This window comes from Ornithorhynchus anatinus, chromosome 8 (assembly GCF_004115215.2).
Source record: "Ornithorhynchus anatinus isolate Pmale09 chromosome 8, mOrnAna1.pri.v4, whole genome shotgun sequence".
Taxonomy (NCBI): domain Eukaryota; kingdom Metazoa; phylum Chordata; class Mammalia; order Monotremata; family Ornithorhynchidae; genus Ornithorhynchus; species Ornithorhynchus anatinus.
Genome location: NC_041735.1, coordinates 63,623,139 through 63,647,059, shown reverse-complemented (window position 1 = coordinate 63,647,059; position 23,921 = coordinate 63,623,139).

Sequence of the window (23,921 nt, the reverse complement as noted above, 5' to 3'; positions counted from 1 at the left end):
ATTATTTTTATTCATTCAATCATATTTATTGAGCACTTACTATGTGCCAAGCACTGTACTAAGCGCTGGGAAAGTACAATTCAGTAACAGATAGAGACAATCCCTACCCAACAGCGGGTTCACAGTCTAGAAGGGGACACAGATGAAAAAAGTGGACAGGCATTAATAGCGTTATTGCTATTATCATTATTATATATTACAGTACTAGAATACAATGTCTTATAATAATGATAATAGTAATAAATTTGAAGCTCCTTGCAGGCAGGGATCATATCTATAGATTTATTATACTCTCTCCACCATTTTTACAGTGCTCTGCAAACAATACAATTGATCAATCATTCAGTGGCATTTATTGAGAGCTTAAAACATGCAGAACACTGTACTAAGCACTTAGGTAATACAACATTAAAGAGTCGGTAGACACGTTCCCCGCCTGCAAGGAGTTCCCAATCTGAAGGAGGAGCATACAGTTTAGAGGTGAAAGTTTAACTGAAGTTTTATTACATTAATTTTTCCTATAAAAAATACATATAAATATTCACTATTTCTGGGTAATCAAACCAGATCAACCTCCTGAAAAATCCTGGATAAATAAGATTTAAAAAAAAAACCCTCAATATGAGAATTAGCACCGATTTACAGAATAGAAGACTCAAATTATCACTATCAGCAGTCTACATCAGCAGCTTGTATAGTCCATGAGGGGGAGAAAGGCTAATTTGCTTCAATTGTTTTTTTCCCCGAGTGCTCAGTACACTGTTTTGCACTAAATAGATGTTTAATAAACACCACTGATAATCTAATTGTTCGACTTACACTATGAAGACCTTATCCCAGTCTTTATGGAGGAGAGATTCTGAATAAAAAATCTGATTATGAAAATCCAAAATGGATGACCAAGGAAATGTTTTATGTGTGTGTGTGTGTGTTTGGTGGTGGGGGACGGGAGAGGGGACATAACAGTACATATTATGATATACTATAATGTATATACTACTATTAATACATATATACACTTTAGGTACAAATTTTCACTTTTAAATAAATTATTAATTTGAAATTTTGCATTTTAGTTCCTACTGTTGTTATTTAATACACCACCTCCATGCCAAGTGTTTCTTCATGGGTATTACTCTTTTTCCAAGCAAATGGCACAACGGTGTTCACAACACCACGGTTTACTGGCACTCAACACCATTAAGGCACCCATCCCCTCTCGGGGTCGCACCTGGACAGTTTCCAGTACTCTAACGGTATCAACTATGGGAGGGAGGGTCAAGCAGAGGCCTATCCATTCCATTCCTAGCTTGGCCAGTGGCTAGCAAGTCGAAGGCCATCTGCTACAAGTCAAAACTCACCTGTGCTGGGCAGCAGCGGCTTGTAAGGGAGTCAAGGGAACAGACTCAAGCGGATTGTGTGGAAGGAGGTCAAGGAAAACCACTTCCTTATTTTTCCCAAGAAAACTACGATTGCAGATGGAGGTGAGTCGTTTCTGGGAGAGCTGTGTCAGTGGAGTCTCTATGGATCGGAGCCGACTTGACAGCATAAGACAAGACACCCAGATTTCATTTTGGGTATTGTGCTCCTGTATCACTGAAATGCTTAATATCCAAATCTTACTTTCAAGGGGACGGTCTCATCAAACAAAAGATAAGCCAAAACAGACTGCTGGTGCTCATTACCAACGATTTTCTAGACTCTTTATAGGAGTAGGAAGTCAGTCAATCATATTTACTGAGCACTTACTGTGTGCAGAGCAGTGTACTGAATACTTGAGACAGTACGATATTACAAAATACAGACATATTTTCTGCCTATAACTACCTTACAGTCTAGAGGGAAAAGCACCCAGAGGGAAAAAAAAAAAACCAAAACATTGCACGTGTTTAAAAAGGACCGACTTTTCGTTATCGCAGCCCAAATTCCTTCTGATGCTACAACACAATGAAAATGTTGACAATTGACCAGCCAAAGATCCTCAATCAGATCTGGCTGAAATTGGATGGATTTTTACAGCAACATACCATTTTCTGCATGTCTCACTGCCATCTTTCTAAAATATAATTTGCTTTGGGTTTTGTGGAGAGGAGATATTGTGTCTTCCTCTCTCGCTGAGCAACTCCCCAGGAAGAATGGAAGTGGCCTAGTGTAGCTGCCATTTTCTCTTTTCAGGGGCTCATCCCTCATATGCCTCCAATTTGTGTTTGTTTGTTTTTAATTATAGAAGATAAAGTGATTTCTGTAAACAAGCTGCAGAGATCATTAATAATCACATACGAGAGCTAAATATAAACCAAAATCTAAGAGGGGAAGCTTGTGACTGGTAGGTTTTAGATGTGATCAGCCAGATTAGGGAGGGCAGCATCGAATTCCTGCCATTAAAAAGTGGAGCGGAGCAATGGGGAAAGGGCGGAAGTCTCGGGAATGAGGAGAGCAGCTATTAACGGAGACTTAAAGCTTGACTGTTTTGAGTTTTACCAGGCCCTTCTCTCGTTGTAGTCTCGACTAGTGTATGGAGTGAGGTGATATACTCAAGAGTAGGGAAAACTGAAAAGAATAACACGTTTGTTATGTGTGTGGTTAGGACTGGATGCTCTTTAAGGACACCGTGTCTGGTGAAAGCATTAGGTATTGCATAGTTAAAAAAAAAAAAGAAGAAGAAGAAAGAGAAAGAGCTTCCAATCAGAAGTCAACGTTAGCCCGAGAAATAAGCAAGAAAGCCCCTGTGACAAACCAACAAAGGGGAATTCTGGGCCGGGATGCCAACGGGAAGCTGGGTGACTGAGGAAATGGACGATGGCCCCGATGTGACGAAAGCTTGCGTCGATTCGGTACTGAGAGAGTCTCCCTGCTGAATGTCAGGCATCAGGGCCATGACTTGCCCTTACATTAATAATAATAATGATTAAGGTACTTGTTAAGTGCTTACTGTGTGCCAAGCACTCTTCTAAGTACTGGGGTAGATACACGTTAATCAGGTTGGACGCAGTCCCTGTCCCATATGGGGCTCACAGTCCTAATCCCCATTTTACACATGAGGTAACTGAGGTCCAGAGAAGTTCAGTGACTTGCCCAAGGTCACACAGCAGATGTGTGGTGGAGCCAGGATTAGATCCCAGATCCATCTGTCTCCCAGGCCTGTGCATAAGAAATACTACTGATCATTGTGGTATTTGTTAAGTGCTTACTATGTGTCAGGTACTATACTGAACACTGAGGTAGATAGAAGGTAATCAGGTTGGACACAGTCCCTGTCCCACATAGGGGTCTCACTCTTAATCTTTATTTTACAGATGAGGTACCTGAGGCACAGAGATGTGAAGTGACTTGTTCAAGACCACAAAGCAGGGATTAGGGAGTAGGGTTTAGAATTTAGGTGCTCCCAGTGCCGGGCTTTTTCTACAAGGCTATCTTCCTTCCCTAGTTTGATGGTGTTAGAAGGGTGAAGTGTGTGGGCTAAGCTGAAGTGAGAAATCAGGAAGGTGAGGTAGGAGGGAGATAGAGACTAAACATTTGTAGAGAATGTCTCTGTTTGTTGCCAAATTGTACTTTCCAAGGGCTTAGTACAGTGCTCTGCACACAGTAAGCACTCAATAAATACATTCGAATGAATGAATTTGTAAGTAAGTATATATATATATATATACTTTGTTTTAGCAGGGCAACATATCTTGTGAGTGACTGTTAGAGTGTAGAGTGGCAATGTAGTATTAGGCTTTAGCCCAAACTTTTTTCTTATGGTATTTGTTAAGCACTTATATGCCAGGCACTGCTTTAATCGCTGGAGAAGATAAAGGCTAATCGGGTTAGATACAGTCCATGTCCCCCAAGGGACTCAGTCTTAACCCCCATTTCACAGATGAAGTAACTGAGGCACAGAGAATATAAATGATTTGCCTAGGCTCACACAGCAGACAAGTGGCAGAGCTGGAATTAGAACCCAGCTCTTTCTGACTCCCAGCCTCAGGCTCTATCCACTGGACCACATTTCTGCCCTCCACAAGATCTACAGAATTGCAGTGCTGTTCAATCTTGTGTGTGTTGGTGTATGTATATATTCATTTATACACAGTTCAGGAAGTGGTAAGCATATGGAATTTGTTACCATAGGCAGTTGTGCAGACTGAAAATATCAATGGTTCAAGGGGGTTTGGATAAATTAAAAGACCAACGGTCCTTATTGGGTTGCTAGAAGCTATATTAGGGATAGAGCAGAAAGGTTAGGGATGTTAAATGGTACATCCCTAAACATTGGGATCAGTGTCAAGGGAGCAACCATCACATAGTTCCACTAAGCACCATCAGAGACAGGATATTCGATGGCCATTTGTGGGCAGGGATGGACTCTCTTTATTGCTGAATTGTACTTTCCAAGGGCTTAGTACAGTGCTCTGCCTGCAGTAAGTGCTCAATAAATATGATTGAATGAATGAATGACAGAATGTACCACTGGTTGGATCCAGTATAGCAGATAGAGCACTGGCCAGGAAGTCAGAAGGAACTGAGTTCTAGTTCCACCTCTGCCACTTGTCTGTTGTGTGACTTTGGGGAAGTCACTTAATTTCTCTGTGCCTCAGTTCCCTCATCTGTAAAATGGGGACTAAGACCGTGAGCCCTATGTGGAACAGGGAATGTTTCCAACCTGATTAGCTTGTATCTACCCCAGTGCTTAGTACAGTACCTGACACACAGTAAGTGATTAACAAGTACCAGAATTATTATTAGTAGTAGTATTTCTTAAGCTATTACATAGATATTTATAAACATAGCTACACACACACATATATATATATATATTTTATATAGTTATATATTTTATAGATATAGATATATAATATGCATTCATTCAGAATCAGCTGCACGTTTCAGTCATTACAGAGGAGCATCTAAGGTAGTGATTCAAAAACTGTTGAAGATACCCTCTTGTATTATTCATGCTAGCTCAATGAATGATACAACTAGAACCATCTGGAGATTAAAAGTTTGCTACCGGGACTTGCTAGCACCGGGTTAAGACGAGATACATCTACACAGGCAGGATTTATGCAGTAGTCTGGCTCTTCTATGTCCTTGTTTTCAGTAAGATTGGGTGCAACTGATGGATGAACATATTGAACCTATCTATGCTGTGATTTTTGACCTTCTGAATATTTATTACCCTACCATATTCTAAGCTCACTCTCATATGTCCTTGCCAGAATCGATCTCCTTATCTAAAAACAATTCCTCCAGCGCAAAGAGATAAAGGAGTTCTTAGTTATCTCTCCAGCAAATAATAAGAACTAGGCCCATCTGAAGACACGAGGAGGCCTGACAGTGCTTTCTCCTAGGTCATCTGTCAGACACACAGAAAACGAGCCAGGTAAAGTCTTGAGTCATGTGTCCCATTCCCGGCAGGAAGAGCAGGAGTGTGGAGGTATGGGTTTGACGTTTCGTCAAAGACGGATCGATAGCTTTCCAAGCACGATCGTGGAAAGGGGGGGAAAAAAAGGAGTCAATCCTGGCCAGTGTGATTTGTGGGGTTTTTCACCTGGGGGAAGGGCCGAGCCCGGAAGGCTATGCGTCAACCGGCATGTGGAATCACTTACGGGCCCTGGCCTTACACGTTCTGAATTACCCTCAGATAGCAAAAGCATGCACCGCGCGGAAGGAGCGAGCAGGCCCAACTGGACCTGATAGATCCAATCCCTGGAGTGCTCTCCTTCCTCCTCCCTCGATTACCATGGCCGCTTTTTCATCACCTCCTGGATCTTTCCCTCCCAGACCACTGCAACAGCAAGCATCCAGTTACACCCCCCAGGTCCCCGACTCAGGGCCGGGAGGCGGACGGAGACGTTTCTCCCCGCGTGCTCGCTGGAGCGTCAGCGGCGGCGGCCGGCACTTAGACCCTCGCCAGAAAATGAACTTCTGCAGCAGTCGAAGCGCTGGCCAGACGTTTACAAGCCATTTTCTTTGGCTGACGAGTTTGTTTTCAAATGCTTAATGGAGCATCTGCAACTACTGTTTTATTGAAGTAATTTCAAATGCAGTGGGGTTTCCAGTAATGTATGACAGTTTTAAAAGTTAAAGGAGACCGGGAGGCAGAGACAACAGCGGAACAGATGTGTTTCAGCGGGGCCTTTCACTTGGCATTTCGCTAAGCCGTCTACTCTATAGAATCTTCTCAGGAAGCCAGAGGGTATCCCACATGCTACTTAGACAGGAACGGTAATTTACGTTTACCAATAAACAAATAGAGAGGTAGCCCAGGTTAGTGGCGAAGACAGTGATCTTGAAATCATCAAGGCAGAAGTGGGTAAAAGATAATTGTTTCTGGAGACAACAAAGGTGAGGCTGTCGCAAGCGACTCTGGATGATAAATTGAGATATGGTGATGTTAAAGGCTCTAATTCAGAGTTGAAGGTAAACAGAACTCTGGATAGCTGTGCCTTGTCGTAGACGGAGGCCGTGAAGAGAATCTTCGAATACAGTGGTCAGAGAAGCGGGACTGAGAGCCCAGATGATTTAAAAAAGCTGACCGAATGACTTAGGTGATTAAGAATGATGATGGAGCTTCAATCCAGTCTCAGAGGTTTCAATCAATCAGGAACTCAAACGTACTTATTGAGCACTTACTCGGTGCAGAGCACTGTACTAAGCGCTTGGGAGAGTATGATACAACAGACTTGGAAGACGTGTTCCCTGTCCGCATTGAGCTTACACTCTTGAAGGACCCATGACCTGTGGGAAGGAATTATTGTCTTTGTTGTTATCTTATGCTTTTATGTCCATAGTGAGGCCATGCACACATCTCTCCCAGAATGCACCACCTCCATCCGCAATCGTTCTGGTAGTGGATCCAGAGAGTTTTCTTTGTCAAAATCCGGAAATGGCTTACCGCTGCCTCCTTCTGTGCAGTAAATGCTCCTCTGCCCTCGACTCTCTCCTGCTGCTGCCCAGCACAGGGGAGCTTTGAGTTCTAGCAGATTTCCTTCCCCTCATTAGCCACAGTCCAAGCTAGGAATGGATTGGGTAGGCCTCTGCTTGACTCTCCTCCTATAGCTGAGACTGGTAGAGCACTGGAAACTCTCCAGGCGCAACCCTGAGAGGGTCACTGATTACTGTGCTAGCAGATAGTAGTCAATTCTTTGAGGGGAGGGATCATGTCACAGAACCCTATTGTACTCTCCCGGGTGCTTAGTACAGTGTCCTGCATAGAGTAAATTATCAGGAAAAATTATTGATTGATTGAACCTGACTGAACTTTCAAAGTCCCCAAGAGAGAGGACTATTCCTCCTTTCATTTGGCTACATTAGAGGGAGGGCAGGATCCCCCCTCGCTTCCTGCTGCTGTCCTCCAGGAACTACCACCGCAGAACCTTCTAGTTATTGCTGTTTTCAGATCTCTGGGCAAGGCTTCAGATAACATGAGGGTCCTCTCTCAGAGGCTATGGAAGCTTAGCCAATGTCTGGGAAAAATCTGCCCCTGCTGTGGCTGATCTTGGAACTTACATACTTTTTTCAGCACTAATGGCTCTCTCTAAAATGGAGAGTCAATCAATTGTATTTATTGAACGCTGTATGCAGAGCAGTGTACTAAGCCCTTGGGAGAGTACAATAATAATAATATGAGGCATGTTCTCTGTCCACAGTGAGCTTGCAATCTAGAGGGGGAGATGGATATAAATGTAAATAAATGAATTACAGATATGTATTAAGCACTGTGGGGGCTGGAGGGGATGTGAATAAAGGGAGCACAGGGTGAAACGAAAGGGAGTGGGAGAAGAGGAAAAGAGGGTTTAATCAAGGTAGGCTTGGTGGAGGACACGTGCCTTCAGTAAGGCTTCAAAGTGAGGGAGTGTGATTGTCTGTTGGTTGGGAAGAGGGAGGATGTTCCAGGCCAAAGGCAGGAGATGGGTGAGAGGTTGGAAGTGAGATAGACAAGACAGTGTATAGTGAGTAGGTTGGCATTAGAAGAACAACCTGTGTGAGCTGGGTTATTGTAGAAAAGCAGTGAGATAAAGCAAAGAAGGGGGCAGGGGGGAGCAAGGTGATTTAGTGTTTTTAAAGCCCATGCCAAGGAGTTTCTGTTTTGGACATGTTAAGTTTGAGGCAATGGCAGGACTTCCAAGAAGAGATGTCTTGAAGTCAGGAGGAAAGTCGAGACTGCAGACAGGGAGATAGACCTGGACTAGGGAGGAAGATTTAGGAATTATGCACATTAGAGGTGGTAGCTGAAGCAATGGGAGTGAATGAATTCTCCAAACGAGTGCATGTAGTTGGACAATAGGAGACCCAGAACTGAACCTTGAGGGACCCCCAAAGTTAGGGGCTGGGAGGCAGAGGAAGAGCCCATGAAAGAGATTGAGAATGTGTGGCCAGAGATAGGAGGGGAACCAAGAGAGGATATTGTAAGTGAAAACGAAGTTGGATAATGTTTCAAGGAGAAGGGGGTGATCAACAATGTCAAAAGCAGATGAGAGGACAAGGAGAGTTAGGATGGAGTAGAGTCTATTGGATTTGACAAGAAGGAGATCATTTCTGACCTTCAAGAGGATGGTTTCTGTGAAGTGAAGGGGACCAAAGCCAGACTGGAGGAGGTGGAGGAGAAAAGTGGAAGAGAGGAACTTGAGGCACTGGGTGTAGAAAACCTCTTCAAGGAGCTTGGAGCGGAATGGTAGGAGGGAGATGGGGCGATAACTGGAAGGAGCCATGGGGGAAGGGAGGGTTTTTTAGAAAGGGGAGACATGGGAGACATACATATTTGAAAGCAGTGGGGAAGAAGCCATTGGAGAGCAAACAGATGAAGATGGCAGTCAGCGAAGGAAAAAGGCAGTCGGGCAAGTGTTTTGATAAGGTGCAAAGAGATGGGGTCGGATGTGCAGGTGGAGGGAGTGGATTTTGAGAGAAAGCAGAAGATCTCCTCTTGAAATACTGCTGGGAAAGATGGAAGAGTTGAGGGGCAGAAGTAGCAAGGGACTGGAAAGGAGTGTGGGAGGTTTTAAGGAGATCGACCTGATGGCTTCCATTTTCTCAAAGTAGGTAGCCAGATCATTAGGAGTAAGAGATGGGTGAGGCGGAGGGGGTGGGGGGACAGGATATTAGACGAGGGAGTTAAACATCTGGAATAACTGGCGAGGGCCATGGACATGGGTGTCAATAAGGATGGAGAAATTGTGGTATGAGATTGAACCAGAAAGAGTGGTACGACATCGACAAAAGGATAGGAGAGCGAGAGATTTGGGTTCAGTTCTATAGAGACGATGGTGTTGAGGACATCAACCTCGTCATCAAAGGATGGTATATTGGTTATGGAGGATAAATAGGACATGATGATTTGAGAAAATTGAATGGGGGTCAAAAAATTGAAGCCCTCTGTGAGGGAACAGGACTGATTTGCAAGTCAGTGGTATTAGAAGGCAGGGACAAGTTTCCTCAGTATAAATGTATTTACTATCATAACCAACAGTCATCTTTAAAAGAGAAATCTCTCTTCTTTGTTGGAGAAAAAAGTTCATTCCCTCAGGTTCACCCATCTGTTATCCCGCTTGCAGATTCAGGTGGCAATTTCTCAGCCAGGGGACATCTGATTCTAAGGCCGCTACATATGTTGAAATAGATTTTATAAGAGGTTCTATTTTCCCCTCCCAGGTTTTTAAATTATAAATGATACATATGAAATGTTCACTAAGTGCTAATGACTGAGGTAGATATAAGAATATCAGATTGGACACAGACCCCATTCTTCATGAGATTTAGTACAGTACTAAGTGCTTACTACAGTGCTCTGCACACAGTAAGTGCTCAGTTAATACAATTGAATGAATGAATTTAGAATCCATCTTTTGCCCATTGATCTCCAGTTATTACAAGAAGCTGTAAAGAAAAACTTGCAGAACAAGCCTCATTAATTGGGGGGTTCTTTTGAAATGAACCATTTGGGCTCAGATCATTCTTCTGAAATCATAGACATCAAAATGTTGTTAGACATTTTGATCATCATCCTGGAGTTAGAGATTGAGCAGAATAAAAAAAAAAAAAAAAACCTTACCCCCTCTAGACTGTAAGCTTGTTGTGGACAGTGACTGTGTGTTTTTATTGAACTCTCCCAAGAGCTTAGTACAGTGCTCTGTACCCAGGAAGCACTCAATACAATTGATTGACCGAGGAAACTTAACCAGAGAGGTTAAGGAACTTGCCTGAGGTCACTCACTTTCCACTAATAATAATAATAATAATAATAATAATGTTGGTATTTGTTAAGCACTTACTATGTGCAGAGCACTGTTCTAAGCGCTGGGGTAGATACAGGGTCATCAGGTTGTCACACGTAAGGCTCACAGTTAATACTCATTTTACAGATGAGGTAACTGAGGCACAAAGAAGTTAAGTGACTTGCCCACAGTCACACAGTTGACAAGTGGCAGAGCTGGAATTCGAACTCATGACCTCTGACTCCTAAGTCCAGGCTCTTTCCACTAAGCCACGCTGCTTCTCTAGCCACGCTGCTTCACTAGACAACACTTCCTTATCAGTGGTATTTATTACCCACCTAAACTTTTCCCAGCCCTGAAGTACTTGAAAACACAGTACAACAAGTAGACATGATCCCAACCTTCAAGGAGTTGTTTACATCTATGGAGGAAGCCAGACACTAAAAATAAATTACAAGTAGGAGAAAGTAATAAAGACATGTACATAAGTGCTGGTGGGGAGACGAAGAGAGTACTTAAGTGCTTATTAGTAATTAATTGAAGAAGGCCTCTTAAAAGGGATATGATTTCAGAAGGGGGTTGAAGATGGGGTGAAAAGTAATCTAGCAGCGTGAAAGAATTCCAGAAAGGAAGGAGGGCACAAGGAAGAGGTTGACCCAGTGAATCGATAAATATGATTGAATGAATGAATTTATTGTCTGCAGAGCACTGTACTAAACTCTTGGAGTGTACAATTCAACAACAGACACATTCTAGTCTGGGGGGAGACAGACAATAATGTCAGTAGAAGGAGTAGAGAAGCAGCGTGGCTCAGTGGAAAGACCCCAGGCTTGGGAGTCAGAGGTCTCTGCACATAGTAAGCGCTTAACAAACACCAACATTATTATTATTAAATAAATTACAGATCTATACAAAAGTGCTGTGGGCTGGAAGGGGGATGAACAAAGGAGCAAGTCAGGGCAACGCAGAAGAAAATGGGAGAAGAAAAAAAGGGGGCTTAGGGAAGGCTGCTTGGAGGAGATGTGCCCTAAATAGGATTTTGTAAGGGAGGGGAGAGTAATTGTTGGATTTGAGGATGTAGGGCATTCCAGGCAGGCAGGATGTGGGTGTTGGGTCAGCAGTGAGATAGATGAGACTGAGGTACAGTGAGAAGGTTAATATTAGAAGAGTGAAGTGTGCAGTCTAAGTTGTACTAGGAAAGAAGTGAGATGAGGTAGGAAGGGGCAAGGTGATTGAGTGCTTTGAAGCCAATGGTGAGGAGTTTCTGTTTAAAACTGAGGTGGATGGGCAACCCCTGGAGTTTCTTGAGGAATGGGGAAACATGTCCTGAGCCAAGTGAATGTGTTAGCTTAAGGGAAATGAAAAGTGCGAGCTGGGGTGCAGTGAGAGGAGAGAGTGGATCAATAGGAAGGAGAAACTGATCGCTGATGCCTGGGAGTTTCCGCTTCATATAGAGAGGAAAGGGTAACCACTGGAGGATGGTGAGGAGTTTCTGAGAAGCTGCATGGACTAGTGGGAAGCAGCGTGGCTCAGTGGAAATAGCCCGGGCTTGGGAGTTAGAAGTCATGGGTTCAAATCCCTGCTCTGCCACATGTCAGCTGTGTGACTGTGGGCAAGCCACTTAACCTCTCTGTGCCTCAGTTCCCTCATCTGTAAAATGGGGATGAAGACTGTAAGCCTCACGTGGGACAACCTGATTACCTTGTATCTACCCCAGCGCTTAGAACAGTGCTCTGCACATAGTGCTTAACAAATACCATTATTATTATTATTAGTGGATAGAGTGCAGGTTTGCGAGTCCATAGGATCTGGGTTCTAATTCTGACTCTGCCACTTGTCTGCTGTGTGACCTTGGGCAAAATCACTTCACTGTGCCTCAGATATCTCCTCTGTAAAATAGGGATTAAGACTATGAGTCCCATGGGGGACATGGACTGTGTCCAACCTGATCAACTTGTATCTACCCTAGTGCTTAGTACAGTGTCTGGCACATAGTAAGCGATTAACAAATACCATTAAAAAAAAAAAAACAACGTGGCAATGAGTGCAGAATACAGTTTTAGAAAAATGATCTGGGCAGCCACATGAATTATGCCCTGGAAAGGGACTATAGGGAAATTAGCACTGAGACTGGGACAGTAATCACCCTGGCCTATGAAATATGCCTCAACCGGTGTGAATCAGGGCCTCTCTCTCCACTTTATGGTATTTGTTAAATGCTTACTATGTGCCAGGCACAGTACTAAGCACTGGGGTAGATATAAGACTGTCAGGTAAGACACAGTCCCTGTCCCGCATGGAACTCACATTCTTCATCCCCATTTTACTGATGAAGTAACTGAAGCGCAGAGAAGTGACTTGTCCAAAGTCATACAGCAGACAAGTGGTGGGGCGGGGATTAGAACCCAGGTCCTTCTGGCTCCCATCTTTTTATTGTTTTTCAAACAACCGGAGGCAATGAAAGGCCACACCTACTCCTAGAGCAATAGACCTCTTAACTGTTCACCTTGGATCTGAGAAAATTTAAGGACTCCACAGATGTCGTAAAAGACATCCACACGAAAGGAACAATGTAAACTAGTAAAGTGCAAAGGACTTTATTTTATACATTTGTATAAACATTATAACTTCCCATTTGATTCATCCAAAGATGAGTGTAAGAGGTCATTCTTCAACTGCTGAATGATTCAAAGATATTTTCTATTGATAGCCTTGGTCTGAATTATGTGTTTACCTTAGGGATTTTCAGAAAATCAGACACAGGATGTCATAACGACTGCTGCTTGGATCACGGGATATTTCTCTTCTGAAGTCACAGAATATTTTGGCTGGTGATCCCCTTTCCCCTTCCCCCAACTCCTTCTCCGCCTAAATCTCACGTGTTATTCCTGAAGTGCCCCAGACTGCCACAGACGCAGAGGGTGGACCGAAGAGTTAGTCAAGGATGGAGTGTGATGGCCAAAGGCCAGTTCTCCTCTTTAATTTTCCAACTCGTTGCAAATTTGAGCTCCAGATGTTGCTTTCTGAAGGATCTTCAGGCAGCCTTGAAAATAGGTACTGGCCTACCTGCTCAGAGCTGAACCGACAGGCCTAATTGAAAGCAAACAGTGATCTTAACGTAATATGCCCTTTGATGTGTCCATCAGCCTCCCTCTCCAACTGATTTTCATGGAAACGTGGAGGAGAATCTGGAGACTATTTACTCTAGGCAACGACTTGTGTTTCCTTAAGCCAGCGATAAGGGCATTCAATTCAATTCAATCATATTTATTGAACGCTTACTGTGGGCAGAGCACTGTACTAAGCACTTGGGTAAGTATAGTATAACATTAAACAGACATTCCCTGTCCACAATGAGCTTACAGTCTAGAGGGGGAGGCAGACAGTAAAAATAGATTATAGATATGTACCTAATAATGTTGGTATTTGTTAAGCGCTTACTATGTGCCGCGCACTGTTCTAAGCGCTGGGGGAGATACAGAGAAGCAGCGTGGCTCAGTGAAAAGAGCACGGGCTTTGAAGTCAGGGGTCATGAGTTCGAATCCCAGCTCTGCCACTTGTCGGCTGTGTGACTGTGGGCAAGTCACTTCACTTCTCTGTGCCTCAGTTCCCTCATCTGTAAAATGGGATTTTTACAGAGATTAAGACTGTGAGCCCCACATGGGACAACCCGATTCCCCTATGTCTACCCCAGCGCTTAGAACAGTGCTCGGCACATAGTAAGCACTTAACAAATACCAACATTATTATTATTACTACAGGGTAATCAGGTTGTCCCACGTGAAGCTCACAGTTAATCCCCATTTTACAGATGAGGTAACTGAGGCACAGAGAAGTTAAGTGACTTGCCCACAGTCACACAGCTGACAAGTGGCAGAGCAGGGATTCGAACTCATGACCTCTGACTCCCAAGACCGTGCTCTTTCCACTGAGCCACGCTGCTTCTCTGTAAGTGTTGTGGGGCTCGGGGAAGAGCAAAGGGAGCGGGTCGATGCAAAAGGGAGTGAGAGAGAGGAAAGCAGGGCTTAGTCACGGAAGGTCCCTTGGAAGAGATGGGCCTCCAATAAGGCCGTGAATTGGGGGACAGTCGTCTGTCAGATTTGAGGAGGGGGGAGTCTTCCAGGGGGGCCAGGGGTTGGTGCTGAGATCGAGATGGAGGTACAGTGAGAAGGGTAGCATTGGAGGAACGCAGTGAGCGGGCTGGGTTGGAGTAGGAAAGTAGTGAGGTGAGATAGGAGAGGGCAAGGATGAAGCCAATGATGTGGCGTTTGATGAGGGGGTGGAGTTTCTTGAGAAGTGGGGAAACTAGAGAGAGGTGGTATGGTAAGTGAGGCTTAGTGACTTGGGAGACAGAGGACATGGGTTCTAATCCCACCTCTGCCACTTGTCACTTACTTCTCTGTGCCTCAGTTACCTCATCTGTAAAATGGAGATTAAGACTGTGAACCCCACATGGAACAACCTGATTACCTTGTATCCTCCCCAGTGCTTAAACAGTGTTTGGCACATAGTAAGCACTTAACAAATACCATCATTATTACTGAAGCAGCGTGGCTTAGTGACAAGAGCATGGGCTTGGGAGTCACTGGTTCTGGGCTCTAAACCTGGTTCCGCCACTTGCCAGCTGTGTGACTTTGGGCAAGTCACAACTTCTCTGTGCCTCAGTTACCTCATCTGTAAAATGGGGATTAAAACCGAGTCTCATGTGGGACTACCTGATAGCTTCGTATCTATCCCGGTGCTTAGAACGGTGCTTGGCACATAGTAAGTGCTTAAAAAATATTATTATTATTATTATTGAGAAACATTGCAGTGGAAGTAGTAGAAATCAATCAATCCTGTTTATTGAGTTCTTACTGTGTTCAGAGCTTGGGAGAGTACAGTTGAACAGAATTGATACATTCCCTGCCCACAATAAGTTTACAGTCTAGAGGGGAGGCATCCCCCGATTAGACCATAAACCCGTCAAACGGCAGGGACCGCCTCTATCTGTTGCCGACTTGTTCATTCCAAGCGCTTAGTACGGTGTTCTGCACATAGTAAGCGCTCAATAAATACTATTGAATGAATGAATCAATCAATCAATATAAATGAATTATGGATATGAACACAAATGCTGTGGGGTTGAGGGAGGGCTAAAAAAAATGGCACAAATACAAGTGCAAGGGTGATGCAGAAGGGAGTGGGAGAAGAGGAAATGAGGACTTAGTCAGGGAAGGCCTCTTGGTGGATATGTGTCTTTAATAAGGCTTCAAAGGTGGGGAGAGTGTTTGAAGATATGAAGAGGGAAGGTGTTCCAGGCCAGAGACAGGATGTGGGCGAGAGGTCGGCAGGGAGATAGTTGGGATCGAGGTACCTTGAGTAGGTTGGCATTAAAGGAGTGAAAAAATGGTGGTATTTGTTAAATGCTTACTATGTGGAAAGCACTGTTCTAAGCGCTGGAAGATACAAGGTAATCAGGTTGTCCCACGTGGGGCTCACAGTTTTAATCCCCATTTTACAGATGAGGTAACTGAGGAGTGAAGTGTGCGGGCTGGGTTGTAGTAAGAAAGCGGTGAGGTAAGGTAGGAGGGGCCAAGGTGATTATGATTTAAAGCCTTTGGTAAGGAATTTCCGTTCAATACGAAGGTGGATGGGCAAACGCTGGAGTTTCTTCACAAGTGGAGAAACATGGATTGAACAGTTTGGTAGAAAAATGATCTGTGCAGCAGAGTGAAATATAATAATAATGTTGGTATCTGTTAAGTGCTTACTATGTGCAGAAAACTGTTCTAAGCGCTGGGGGAGATAGAGGGTAAGCTGGTTGTCCCACATGAGGCTCACAGTTTTCATCCCCATTTTGCAGATGAGGTAACTGAGGCCCAGAGAAGTTAAGTGACTTGCCCACAGTCACACAGCTGCCAAGTGGCAGAGCCTGGATTCAAACCCATCACCTCTGACTCCCAAGCTCGGCCTTTTTCCACTGAGCCACGCTGCTTCCCTAATGGCACATAGTAAGTGCTTAAAAAATACCATTATTATTATTGAGAAACGTTGCAGTGGAAGTAGTAGAAATCAATCAATCCTGTTTATTGAGTTCTTACTGTGTTCGGAGCTTGGGAGAGTACAGTTTAAGAAAACTGATACACATTCTGACACACAAAATGATACACAGATATGGACTGGAGTGGGGAGAGGCAGGCGGCAGGGAAGTGAGCAAGGAGGTCGATGCTGTAATCACGGTGGAATAGAATAACTGAATTAATATGGTAGCACTTTGGATGGAGAGGAAAGGGAGGATTTTAGCAAAGTCGTTGAGGTCAAACCATCAGGGTTTGGTGACAGATTGAATATGTGGGTGGAATATGTAATGCCAAGGTTATGAGCTTGTGAGATAGGGAGGATATGATGTCTTCAGGGATGAGAGATGTTCTAAAGGCAGAAGGCAATGCGAGAGTGCCTGGAAGGAGAGAGGCCAAGGCTGGAGAGGTAGATCTGGGAATCGTCCACAGAGAGCTGGTTGAAGCTGTGGGACTCAGCCTCGAGGGACTCCTCCTCTTAAAGGGTGGGAAGCAGAGGAGGAACCAGTAGAAAGAGATTGAGAATGAGCAGACGGAGAGGTAGGAGGAGATCCAGGAGAGGACAGTGTCAGTGCAGCCAAGGTGGCATAATATTTCAAGAAGAAGGGGGTGGTCCACAGTAACAAAAGCAGCTGAGCAGTCGAGGAGGATTAGGATGGGGTAGAGACCTTCGGATTTGGCCAGAAGTCATTGGTGATATTCCTAAATGTGAAGGGGGCAGAAGGCAGATTAGAGGGGGTCAAGGAGAGAATTGGAAGCGAGAGGAAGAGGCGGCCACGGACGAAGGCAACTTGCTCAAGGAATTTGGAAAGGAAAGGGAGTTGGGTTGTCAACTGGAGGGATCCATGGGGTTAAGGGAGTGTTTCTTTAGGATAAGGGGTTACATGAACATGTTTGAAAGCTATGAAGTCATTGTAAAGTGAACGGTTGAAGTTGGCTGTCAGGGAGGGGAGAAGGGAGAGTGAATGTTTTGATAATTTGATAATTAATTAATTAATTACAGACCCCACCAGGCATCTCTATAAGAACTCTTATTGTTGAATTTGTAAATGTACTCAAGATACTGCTCTGTAGTAACAGATTTGCCCCAACACTCAGATTCGCTAATTTATTTTTCACTGCAATTTGAAAATAGAATCAAAACCATCTTCCCGCTCACTAGAGTAACTAATGGTGAGGCCAGATTTCATTTATCCTTGCTGGTGTTCCTGGATTAATAGAAGTAAGGCCAGAGAAGTATTGTGGGCTAGTGGATAAGAGTATAGGCCAAGGAGTCAGAAAAAACTGTCTTCTAATGTCGACTCTGGTGCTTGTCTGCTGGGACACTATGGGCAAGTCACTTGACTTCTCTGTCCCTAAATCACCTCATCTGTAAAATGGATATTAAGACTGTGTGTCCTATGTGGGACATAGACTATGTCCAATTTCATTGTATTTCTACCCCAGGATTTAGAGTGCCTGGTCCATAGTAAGTGTTTAAATACCTTCACACACACACATACAATAATGCAGTCACTGTGCTTTGGGACAGTTTTTTTGGTTGGTTTTTTGTTGTTGTTGTTGTTTTTTTTTTTTTTTTTTAAAGTCAGAGAAGAATAGGGGAAAATGATAGTTGAATGCTTCTTGCCTTACAAGAACATAGGCCTGAGAGTCAAGGAACATGAATTCTATTTCCAGCCCAAATACCTGCCTGCTGTGTGACCTCTGGCAAGTCACTTAGTTTCTCTGTGCCTCAGTTATCTGCAAAATGGAAATTCAATTTCTGTTCTCCCTCCCTCAGATTGTGTCTGAACTGCTTTTATTGGATCTACCCCACTATTAGTTCAGTGCTTGGCATATAAGTGTTTAATAATTACCACACTTATCATCATTTGTTTATTAAGGATCATTACAATGGAACAAAGCTGTAAACCTTCAGCTTTAGATGACTTGTTGAAGCATGATGGGCATCTATGAAAATACTGAGTTTTTATAGTACTTGTTAAGCACTTAATTATAACAACTACAGTATTTTAATGCTTACTATGTGCCAGGCACTCTACTAAGCACTGGGTGGATACAAGCAAATCTGTTTGGACACAGTCCCTTTCCCAAGTGGAACTGACGGTCTCATTCCCCATTTTACAAATGAGGTAACTGAGGCATAAAGAAGTGAAGTGTCTTGCCCAAGACCACACAGCAGACAAATGGCAGAGCCAGAATTAGAACCCATGATCTTCTGAATCGCAGGCCCGTGCTCTATCCATTACACCATGTTGTTTCTCTTGGTGCCATACACTGTACTAAGCACTGGGTAAATACAAGATAATCTGTTCCTGTCCTTCATGAGGCTCTCAGTCGAAATTAGAAGACTCCTGATGACTCTGGAGCAGGTTCTAGACTAGCCTCTAACCTGGGCTCTTGGGACACATTTGGGAGAGCAGCAGAAGTATGACAAAAAAAAAATCCCATCAACAGTATTTATTGTATACCCTCCTATTGAGTATCAAGCATGCTGATTGTGTGCCTGCTTTATAATGCACAGAACTAGGGAAGTAGGCCCTTGAAAAGCTCAGTACAAGGAAAAAACCAAATCCCTGAGCTCAAAAGTTTAGTCATTAAATGGAGACAATAGATGTAAATTTAAGAGTGAGAGAATAAATACAAAGAATAAGCTGATGGAGACTGAGCTTTTTAACATATTAAAAAGAGTTCTCAGGTCTCATTTACTAACCAGGTGCCATTTGGAAGCAAGCTGGTTTTATGGGGCTAATTGGGGAGTAGTCAGAGAAAGATTCAGGGTTTCTTCGCACCTATTTCAAATACTCAGAGCTCAAGCCAATCAATCAGCGATATTATTAAGCACTTATTAGGTGCAGGGCACTGTATTAAAGTATTTGGGAAAGTACAATATAACAGAATTAGGAGGCACATCCCCTGCCCATAACAAGCTGTGGTCTAGAGGAGGAGACAGACATTAATATGAATAATTAATCATATGCACATAACTGCTGTGGAGTCAGGTGAATATCAAATGCCCAAAGGATCTGTGACAGAGGTTAAGCACAAAGCACAGGGAAAGAAGAGGAGAAAGCAAAGCCAGTCGTGTAACCACTAACTATTAAGACTCTGATACATTCACAAAGAAGCTAAAATGCATCCCCAAATAAAGGTCCTTCAAAATACACCCTTCTGGGCATAGGTACTTACAAGACACTATATAAAGCAGGACATAGAGCAAGGACATCAGACTGGGCCATGAAAAGAAACGCCACTCCCTCCCTCTCCCAAATTTAAAGGTTACCCGCTTACAGATGGCCTCTCATTTCTAGAGGATTCTGGGAACTGTAGTTCACAGGCAACAGGTGATCCCAGGTTAAAATCAGCTCCCTTATCTTTAATTAGGTACCAGATAGGCCTCAGGTAGGCACCAGAACAGACTCCGTCAACATAAATGCAAGTGAATACATTAATCAGCACCTAAATATGTGTGCAGAGATATGTGAGGCAAGTAGAGGAAGGGTCAGGGAACCAATCTTGGAGAATTTTGAAAAAGGAGGGATGGGGTGGGATATGTGGCAGCGGGGAAAAGAGTGAATGGTACGTTTGAGGTGGGAGAGAGGAGAGTGAGGACCAGTGCTTAGCACATAGTAAGCGCTTAACAGATGCCATAACGATAATTATTATTATCACAGTGAGGATGTTTTCCCTCGAGCCTCAGTCTCCTCCTTTATAAAACAGGAATATGAAAACCGTATTACCTGCCTTTCAGATTGTCGGCCCTGTGTCTACCCGGTTCTCCTCCGTGTAGAAAACGCTCAATGAATGCTGCAGTTCTTACTCCTCTTGGACTAACAACTGCATCGTGGTAAGGAAGCCGGCAGCCTTTCTCGCTAGCCTCACACCGTTACGAAGCAGAGAGCAAGAATACAAACAATGCCAGCCATGCGTGAATGTTTGTTTATAGGTTTCTGAGTGCTTAATATACTGTAAAACATTCGTGTAATGTCATAACTGCACTGGCAAAGGAACCACAAACACAACAGTATATGATGCAACCTGACAGTTGTTGACTTAGTACAGTGGTTGCGTAATCATCTTTCAACTGGTAACACATGCCGGAGTTTCATTCCCATGCACAGAACAGATTTACAAAAGATTATCTAAACCTAGTACATACTACGTTATGAACCCTCTCCGTTGAAGAAAATCCCGGGAATGGAAAGCCGCCACAGAAATGTAGACAAAATACTAACACATGGTCTTTTTAGTCTATGTTAGCAGTGAATCCAACAATCGGGGGAACGTATTGAGCACTTACATGTTCAGAGCATTATACCGAGCGCGTGGAGGAATACATATATAAGAGAGTTGTTAGACCGGATCTCTGCTCATAAGAAGCTTTGAGTCTATTTCGAAGGTCTGCATAGCTCCAAAAGGATGCTCTAAAAATGGAGTTTCTCACTGAGTTCTCAATTCTTTCTTTCTTTAGTGGCATTTGTTAAGCATTTACTATTCATTTATTCATTCACTCACTCACTCATTCAATTGTATTTATAGAGCGTTTAGTTTGTGCAAAGAATCGTACTAGGTGCCTAGGAGAGTACAATATAACGACAAATAGATACGTTCCCTGCCCACAGCCAGCTCTAAACTCTGGCATAGATACAAGTTAATCAGATCAGACACAGTCCCTGTCCCACCTGGGGCTCACAATCTAAGTATCAATCAGTCAATCGATCGTATTTATTGAGCGCTTACTATACACAGAGCATGTACTAAATGCTTGGGCGAATACTGTATGGAGACACATTCTCTGCCCACAATACGTTTACATCTAGAGGGGGAGATACAGATAAACATAAATACATAAATAAATTGCGGATCTGCACATGTATGCTGTAGAGCAGAGAGAGAGGGATGAATAAAGGGTACAAATCTAAGCACAAGGGAGATGCAGAAGGGAGTGGGAGAAGAGGAAATGAGGGCTTAGTCAGGGAAGGCCTCTTGGAGGAGATGGGCTTTTAATAAGGTTTTGCAGGTGTGGAGAGTGATGGTCTGTCGGATCTGAAGAGGGAGAAAATTCTGGACCAAAGGCAGGACGTGGCCAAGAGGTCACTGGCAAGATAGACAGGACTGAAATACAGAGAGTAGGTTGGCAAAAGAGGAGCAAAGTGTGCAGGTGGGGTTGTAGTCGGAAAAAGGTAGGGTGGGGCTAGGTGATTGGCTAGGAGGAGGGAGAACAGATATGAGAACCAGAGAAAAGGTATGAGAAGCAGCATGGCTTAAAGGAAAGAGCACAGGCTTGAGACTCAGAGGGTGTGGGTTCTCATCCCGCTTCTGCCACTTGTCTGCTGTGTGAACTTGGGCAAGCCACTTAACTTCTCTGTGCCTCAGTTACCTCATCTTTAAAATGGGGGTGAAGATTGTGAGCCCCACTTGGGACAACCTGATGACCTCGTATCAACCCAGCGCTTAGGAGTGTACTTGGCACATAGTAAGTGCTTAACAAATACCATACTTATTCATGATTATTATTATTATCGAATTCCTATTTTCCATTTGGGGGAACTGAGGTACAGAGAGGTGAAGTGACTTACCCAAGGTCACCCAGCAGGCAATGGCGGAGCCGGGATTAGAATTCTGGTCCTCGGACTCCCAGGCCTGTGCTCGATGCACTAGGCCGCACCGCTTTTGGGTAGTCTCACCCCTCAAAGGGAAGGAATTTCCTCCGACCTAATTTACCGTGTACACAAATCACCCAGATGCTTCAGCGGATAGCAGAGCGTCCCGGAGAGTTGAGTGTGGTGGCCCAGTGGAGCTCCAGTGCTTCACAGAGGGAGGGAAGAGACGGAAGGAAATCCGTTGCCACGTTTTGCCGCCCCACCCGGAGGAACTATTATTCTGGTCTTGACCTTGACTCCGTCTACTAGAGAATCTCAGCCAGTCACTGGGGAAGCAATTCCCTCCAGTGCTTGTATGTGTGTGTATGGGGAGGAGGTGGGGGACACACAGCTATTTCCCGGACAAATGAGGAATCATTTCTCCAGCTTCTTTGTGCTGAGATGACCTGGCTGCAGAGGAGTCTTGCTTCCAGAAGGTGGATCGAGCTTGATGATTTCTTGCCTCGAGTTGGCTTGGATTTCTTTCCATCCACTCATTTTTCTGGTCTAGGCTCTTAGGATTCCTTCATAATAAGAGTTCTGTGAGTTGCTGAGGGAGTCTCACACAAAGACCTGTAAGGCAAAAATAAAAATAGAGAAGGGCTCGGAATGACATCATGCTTCATGCACACCAGAAGTGACCACAAATAACCTACAATAACCTTCAAAATTAGTTTTTTCCTGACTTCATAAAACAATATTTTATTTGGCAGTCACCCCCTGGCATGGTCGCTGAAGAGTTCTATTTGTTTTCTGTATCCAGGAAGACATAACCACTGTTTTCACATAGGCTTCCTTCAATACTGTGGTTTAGCCATTTTCTGCCGCTTTATTAGGGGCTGTTGTGGATTTTTTTTTCTTCTTCTTTTCGGGCTGTTTGTTGAGACCCACGAGGAGATGAATGAAAAACCACCTTTCTAACAATACAGGGTGGGTCCCTCCCAGAACAAGCCTCACCAAATCCAAAACACAGGGGTAGAACACAATAGCCGTGCTGATACGCTCTCATGGCTCCGAGGTTATGGAATACGTGCAGCTGGAGACACGGACTGTTTCGAGGCTCTGAAGGAAATCAGCCCATTTGTCATTTGATGCGTAAAGCAAAACTGAGATTTAGAAATCCAGTCTAACACGCGACGCCGTTTACATCCGATGGGTGGGTTGCATCCAGTTGCAGAATTGGGGGAAAAAAAAAAAAAAGATTAAGTTACGAGGTTAGATCCTCTTGAACAAAATTCAGGATGTCCCAGACAAGGAGGATTTGTATTGCATTCTACACTTTTTTTTTTTTTTTTTGGCTTTGCTACTTTTTCTAATTAACAACTGGACAATTTCTTCTTTTCTGATATACTAAATAAGAATGGTATTTCAGATCATCTTATGGAAATGCCCTGACTTAGTTGAGCACCATGTCCTGTGACTTGGCTCACTGAGAAATAGCAGGGAAAATTTTCTCCTCCTAATTTTTCATCTGGGACATGATATCGTTAAAGGAAAGGACTTCTAAAGGGGTGTTGGAAACCGGTTTGAAATACAATAAAAACAAAAAACTCTGCTCCTGTATGCTACTTTTTTTTTCCTTCCATCTCACCTCCCACTAATCCTTCTTTCTCTTTCCTCAGGGAAGTAAAGAAGGTTCTAACAATTAGCCCTTGTGCTGCTGACCTGACCAAAATTATCTAGCTAGGCTACCACTGAAGTGTCCGTGAAAAAAACAGGAAGTCAGATTTCCCCAAGTAACCCTTATGCACGAGAAGAAAAACAGCTGGTGCTCTCCCTTAGCTTGGAACTCTGGAGGGTACAGATGGAAGGATATATACTCCTGTTAGCCCCTCTTAGAAATGTGTGTTTCCTCGGTGGAAATATTTCTACACTCAGTTCCGGGGAGATTGGGCCAAAACACCGAGAATCCATCAGGTAACATCTGGGATTGGGATCCAAGAAACCTCCCTGGTGTAATATGAGCCATCCCCACAGATCACCCAGGAAATCAACGCTTCTCCACCTCTCTTTCCAAGTACACA